The 7,175-nt window shown below is 38.9% G+C and overlaps 1 long non-coding RNA gene across 41 annotated transcripts in view; it reads right to left on the bottom strand.

Annotated features, from left to right (window-relative positions):
• LOC122637175 overlaps positions 1 to 7,175 on the bottom strand; it is an 82,751-nt gene that overhangs the window by 3,776 nt on the left and 71,800 nt on the right. The window contains exons 1-2 of one of the 41 annotated variants that reach the window (XR_006329157.1): positions 6,224 to 6,359; positions 4,989 to 5,338 (exon numbers count right to left, since the gene is read on the bottom strand). The exons of 35 other annotated variants lie outside the window; for them this stretch is intronic. This is a non-coding gene — a long non-coding RNA (uncharacterized LOC122637175). Of the gene's footprint in view, positions 1 to 2,795; positions 2,975 to 4,333; positions 4,577 to 4,988; positions 5,339 to 6,223; positions 6,360 to 6,430; positions 6,676 to 7,175 lie in introns of those variants that run through there. 5 more of the 41 variants (XR_006329156.1, XR_006329149.1, XR_006329137.1 and 2 more) reach the window with 5 other exon arrangements.

Below are 7,175 nucleotides of genomic sequence, written 5' to 3'. Positions count from 1 at the left end.
GAGAGAAAGAAAAAGAGAGATTAGAAATTTTACAAAAATTTTATTTAGATCATTTCTTTCTCGGAGAAAGTTTCTAACGTTCTCGTTCCAGTAATACTCGAGAAACGCCATAGGAGACTTAATATCAATCGAATTTTCTTCCTTTTTTAGCCACGAACGAGAACAAAGAAATAAAAAGAAAAATGAAAGTAAGGAAGAAAGAAGAAGTAGAAAAAGAAAAATAAGGGGGAGGGAAAGAAAAAGAACAAGAACAAGAAAAAAGAAATGAACGAACCAAACGAAAAGAAAGATATATAACCCTGGCTTTGGCTCGTTATATTATATACCATAATTTCGTTTTTCTTTTTTGTCCCTCATTTTTTTTTATTATTATTTTTTTTAACCATCTAACCTGAAACTCTCTCTCTCTCTCTCTCTCTCTCTCTCTCTCTCTCTCTCTCTCTCTCTCTCTCTCTCTCGTCTATTCCGAGAGAAAGAATTTTTCGATGCGGTTCCGTGTGCCGCAAAGGCGCTTGATATACGAAAGTAGGAGAAAAAGAAGAAGGAGGAGGAGGAGGAGGAGGAGGAGTAGGAGGAGGAGGATGAGGAGAAGGGGAGAGGGATGGATGGATGCTTGGAGAGAGAGGTAGATAGGTGGGTGGGTGAGTGAGGAGGACGAAGGGTAGGGAGGAACAGAGATAGTAGTAAGAGGGAGAAAGAAAAGTCGCAAGAACCGGATGTTAGAAAATTTCGCGTGGATCGCGGAACAGTCTGCGGCACAGAAACAGCACAGAAACAGCACAGAAACAGCACCGATTCGCGGAATTCAGGTCTCCGCGGTGCGCGAAACGTGCGCGCGAGCGTACGAGAGCGCACGATAGTACACAACAACACACATAAACGTTTAGCGTCTACACTACGTAAAGAGAAAGAGAAAGAGAGAGAGAGAGAAAGAGAGAGAGAGAGAGAGAGATTCCGTGGCCTCACACTCACACGACGACTATCCTAGATTCTCTTGGTACTTTCTATTGTGTTTACGGATCGGATTGGAGTACCTTTCGCTTCTTAGAAAATAGAGCCCGCTTCTATATTCCAGGCCAACACCTCCCCCTCTCTTCTATTTCTTTATCACCACCCCCCTCTACCCCCTCCGATCAGATCACTCGTCGATTTGTATTTTGCTATAGTTTTGTAGTTAAGGGTATTATTGCGAGGATTGTAATGAGAGAGTATTGAAGGAGGGAGAATGGAGAGGTACCAAAATGGCCGAGACTGTTCTTTCATCTCGTGGAATAGAAGTGGAGAAAAGTGAAAATGATTGAATTTGATCGAATATTGGAGTCAACGATAAAATTCTATTAGCGTTTTTATTATATGTTGTTATTCGTATCTTTTTTTTTTTTTTTTTTTTTTTTTTTTTTTTTTTTATTGAGGTTAATATCGATTAAAAGAATTGACGAGTTTAGTGATATCTATCACTATGCGACGTTGTTTTCTTATTCGTTCTTTTCTTGATTTTGTATTTTTTTCGTTAATATCTAGTAAGATGATATTCGAACGTTTTCATTCGGTAAATCGTGTTATTTAATATCAAGTATATATATATATATATATATATATATATATATCGATAAAATAATGAATGTAATGAGAATAAGGAGTGGCACAAGTGGGTACCAAAATGGCGACCGGAATTAGAGGAAAGAAAAAAGGAAAACAGAAAGGACAAATATTAAGAATTCGACTTCGCGTTGATCGTACTGTTCGCTCTAACAAAATAAATTTTGATCGACGGGTTTGTAATGCAAAAAGAAAAAACGAAAAAAGGAAGAAACAAACAGATAATCAAGTATGTTACAAGACACGGTTAGCGAGCAAGAATATTATGGAATATTACAGGCGCATATTACGGAAATTCCTTTGAGCTTCTCTTGTCGGTTCGTAAGAAAGGAACAAGAAAAAAAAAAAACAAGAAAAGAAAAGAAAAGAAAAGAAAAGAAAAGAAGACGTAAGAAAAAGAAAGAAACGAGAAAAAAGAGAAACATCCTATCCATAAAAATCCTTCGATCACGTCGATCTTTTCGAATAAAAAAAAAATTGAATTAAATTAAAAAATAAACAAAATAAAAAAAAGTAAAATATACATACACACACATATATGTAGCCAAACATACGTATATACGTGTATACGGAATGTTAATGCCGATCACGAAAGATCCCGTCGAAAAGCGATATTTTTTCCTCGATATATCGATTACGAGACTGTATCGTCTCATGATTATGATTATACCTCGTGGATCTACCGATAGCCGTCGATTACATCGTTTTAAAACGAGTCGAAGTTGAAGAACCCAATGAGAATCGCGAAACATACATACCTACATACAATATGTACAATACATACATACATACATATAAACCTACCTACCTACCTACCTACCTATTCATATAAACACATTCACACATACATGCATACGTATATACATAAACTTGTTTTGGCGTTCGGTCAAACTCGTGAGAATTTCACGGACTTTACCGACTTCCTCTTTTATCAGCTGTTTACTGTGTTTACACCGTATGCTTTCACGCACATAAAACTGACTCACTCTGTCTCTCTCTCTCTCTCTCTCTCTATTTATCTATCTATCTCTTTCTCTCTGTTACATACATACATACATACATATCAAATGCATACGCATATGCACATTCACACACTCACAAAGAAACACGAACGAACTTATTCCTATTTCCATCTTTTTCTTCCTTACACAGACGAATACATACATACATACATACATACATATATACATACATACATAGCTAACCTTTTTCATATTATAATTTCATTCTTAAACGATATGAAATCCTCCTCTTAAACGAACTACTTTGTCGGTGGTGTAACGACGAAGATCCGATGCACGCGGTATGTACGTTGTTGATATGTACTGCTGACATAACGGTTCTGCGTTCTGAGTTCTCTCTCATCGCGAAAGAAAGAAAGAAAGAAAGAAAGAAAGAAAGAAAGAGAGAGAGAGATAGAAAGAGAAAGAAAGAGAAAGATAGACAGATAGATAAAGATAGGATGCGAGAGAAATGACAAAAACGTGTGCGCGACCGCGAGTCACCGCTTGCAACCTCTCTACCATCCCACCCCTTTACCCCCTCACTCTATCCCCACCCTTTCCTCTCTCTCACTCTCTACCACCTCTCCCATATCCTACTACTACCTCATCCACCTATTTCTCTCCTCCTACTACTTCTTCTATATATTCGTTTCTTCGACATCAAAGCGAAAACCTTTCTCGGGATTCCTTGTTCTCTCGAATCCTCCTTCTTCTCTTCTTCCCTTCTATCGAAATATATCTACTAAAAATTTAACTTATTCATAAAACCAAGTGTAAAATTCTAGAGATAACCGAGATAAATCTTCAAATATTTCTAAAACCGATATAGAAATAGAAAGACACATACAGAGAGAGAGAGAGAGAGAGAGAGAGAGAGAGAGAGTGGGAGGGGGTTAACAAAATCGAAAGGTTATCAAATTTCTCGAAAGAATATTTCTCTCTGAAATGTTACGATTTATATATCGTTTTTGTATAACGCATTATTGCAACGAGTGAGAGCCAGAGATATACAGATAGAAACGGAGATACATACAACACACAAAGAGAAAGAGAGAAAGATAGAGAAAATAATTATCGAAAGGAAATCGAAAAGTAAGAGAAAAGAAAGCCCGTAGAAAATCGTCTTACAGAGAAAAAGAGATAGACTGAGAGAATTTAAGAGTGGAAATGATATAAAAACATTTTATTACACTCGCAAGTCCGATTTCAAATCGCGTGTCCCGTTCTCCCCACCCTTCTCGCTCCCACTCGCGTTCGTACGAATCGTTCGTTCTCTCTTTCTCTCTCTCTCTCTCTCTCTCTTTTTTTTCTTTATTTTTGTCGTCTTTTTTCTTCTCTTCCCCCACTCTTTTCCTTCTTTTTTTTTTCTTTTTTTTTTCATTCCTTCATGTTTTCAGTCTAAACAAGGCAGCAGCAAGTGTATGTGTAAGAGAGAGAAAGAAGGAAAGAGAGAGAGAGAGAAAGAGAGAGAGTAAGATAGACGATAACAACAGATTTATCGCGTTTGGTTGAAGATAATGCTCGATGCATACAAGAGAGCGCAATGCTCTTTCTCTCTCTCTCTCTCTCTTTCTCTATTTGTCTCTTTTTCTCTCGTTGCACTCGTTGCATCTCCCCACCAACATCCTCTCTCTCTATCTCTCTTTCTCTCTCGCTCACTCAGTCAGTCAAGTCACTCACTCACTCACTCACTCACTCACTCATTCACTCACTTACTCACTCACACTTACACGCCGTACCAAGTCTCGTTTTCCAACAACGCGCGTGCAGCAGCAGCAGCAGCAGCAGCAGCAGTAGAAGCAGTTGCAGGAGTTGCAGCAGCAGCAGTTGCAGTTGCAGTTGCAGAGCGACAGCAGCAACAGACGAGGAACACGCGGCACGCGAGATTCTTTCGCGTTCGAGAATCTTTTTCGAAATTTCGAAACGTCGATGACACAGACAGAGAGAAAGAGAGAGAGAGAGAGAGAGAGAAAAAAAGAGAAACGAAAAATGTTTGTCTTTCTTCTTTTTCTTTTTTCTCTCTTCTTTTTCTTCTTCTGCTACTTTCTCTGTTCCTCTTTGAACGATCGTTCGTTCGTTCGTTCGTTCTTTCGTTAATTCGTTGGTTAGTCGGTTCGTTTCGATCGAAGATCTAATTTAATCTAATCGTATCGTATCGTATCGTATCGAATCGAATCGAAAAGAACTTGGATGACTTTCAATTAAAAGAAGTGCACATTGTGTGCAAATACACAAAAGGATTTTCGCACGAAATATTATTAGTTTCGGTGTAAATGGTATAACACGCGATCTGTCGATCGATTGGATCGATCGATCGATCGATCGAATTCGATCGATCGATCCATCCATCCATTCGACATATATATATATATATATATATATCACTCTTGATTTTTAGCAGCGTCGTTTTAAATTTTTTTTAAATCGTACGTAATGCGTTCGCACTGTTGTCACAATTGTTTAAACTTTCGACGAGAATCGTTCGTTCGTCTATCACGTATATAACTATTTATTTATTTATTTATTTATTTATTTATCATTTAGTCACAGTCACTCTCTTCGATCGATTAATATATTCGATCGAGAAATGTAATAAACACTTGTGAAATACCTGTTCAAAAACCAACGATTACAGTTCCATCAGATTTTTCACTTTTTTCTTCTTTTATTTATTTGTCTTTTTTTTTTTTTTAAGATTTTATTTGTTTCCAATTATTTTCAAGAGGAGATCCGATCTGTCACAGGTTAAAATTATTCGTTTATTATAATAATATATCCGCTCATCGACGAATCACGGACCGATAAAGATCGTCCGCGACGTTCACACTCGCTTCGCACTTTTATCACTGATAAAATCCTTCGAAAAAATTCACCGTACTCGACCGTTTCGAAAGAAGACGAAGGAAGAAAGAAAGAAAGAAAGAAAGAAAGAAAGAATGAAAGAAGGAAAAAAAGAAGAGGGAAAAAAAAGAAACGCATACGCACATGCAAGCGGACGTCTGCGCGCACGCACAAACAGCAAATAGAAGATATTTGATGGGAGGAAATGAAACAAGAAAAAAAAAAAAAGAAAGAAAAAAAGAAAGACAAAAAAGAAAAAAAAATGTGCGCGTTATTGTTCCATCGCGCAAACTCGAAAAGGGGGTTGAGGGAGGAGAGGGGATCGGAGGGTACGGAAAGAAAGATGGATCATAGAAGGAAACAAAATGCAAGAAGCAAAAAAAAGTTGAAAGAAAGATAGAGAGAGAAAAAAAAAAGAAATGAAAAACAAGAACGAACGAGAGAAGCGAAGGTAACCGGATTAAAAGAAAAGAAAAAAAAAAAAAAAAGAAAGAAAGAAATGTCATCAAGAAACAAAAAAAACAAAAAAACAAAAAAGATAAAAATCGGAAGAGAGTAAAGGACAAAGAAAAAAGGGGAACAAACGTCGAAGGAAGGGAAAGACAAACGAAAAAATGACGAAACAAAAAACTGGGAATTCGAGCGATTAGGAAAAAAAAAAAGAAAGAAAGGAAGAATGAAAAAAAAAAAAAAAGAAAAAGAAAACAAAAACCGTCTGTATTGCAACGCGTCGAAGTATAAAAAAAAAAAAGGAAAGAAGGAAAGAAAGAAAAAATAACCTCGTGGACAGGGCCCGATTGTAGAGAGACCGGGAAAAATGAAAACGAAAAACAGGAAAAAAAGGGAAAAATAAAAAAGAAGAGGAAGAAGAAACGAGCAGTAAAAAAAAGAAGGAACAACAACGCCGACGATACAACAATAAAAACAACAATAACAACAACAATAACAATAACAACAACAACAACAACAACAACAACAAGAACAACGTCAACGTCAACGCGACGATCGTCGTGCCGCGAAGATCGTCTTCTTCCTCTCGATCATGATCTCAATCCTCGATCAAATTCGTACGGAGTCTCGTATCCTCCCGTAGTACTACTACTCGATGCACAACACGCGGCTGCGGACACCCGTCGCGGAAATTAAGGAGTCACGTTATAAAACGCAACGACCTACAATGCTACAAATGCTACGGAACCGGCGCGCCTCTCTCTCTCTCTCTCTCTCTCTCTCTCTCTCTCTCTCTCGCTCTCTCTCACTCGCTCTTTCACTCGGTCTATCTATCCATCTCTCTTTCTCCCTCTTTCTCAACCCCCCTTTACGGCTGGCTTCCGCCCCTCCCACCCTCTCTCGACGGATCGCCCCTCGCCGTTGCTGCTGCCGCCACCACCTCCGCCACCACCTCCTCCTCCACCACCACCTCCGCCGCCACCGCCGCCGCCGCCGCCGCCGCCACGGCCGCCGCTTTTGCTGCCTCCTTTTCCTCCGTTTTCTTTCTCTCTCTCTCTCTCTCTCTCTCTCTCTCTCTCTCTCGCTCTTTCTCTCTCACTCTTTCGTTCTTTCTCTCTCTCTCTCTTTTTCTACGTGTGACCACGTCCATGTATACGTATCCCTCCTCCTTTTGGCTTTTTCCTCCCCTTGATAGCCCCTTCTTAGGCCGACGGCCTCCCTTCTCCACCATATCGGCTCGTACCAACAACCCCACTTCTCTTCTACTACCCTCCTTCCCCC

The sequence above is a fragment of the Vespula pensylvanica genome, chromosome 24, assembly GCF_014466175.1.
Source record: "Vespula pensylvanica isolate Volc-1 chromosome 24, ASM1446617v1, whole genome shotgun sequence".
Classification (NCBI taxonomy): Eukaryota; Metazoa; Arthropoda; class Insecta; order Hymenoptera; family Vespidae; genus Vespula; species Vespula pensylvanica.
Note: the sequence above shows the minus strand (reverse complement) of the source record. Positions and strands in the feature narration are given on the sequence as shown.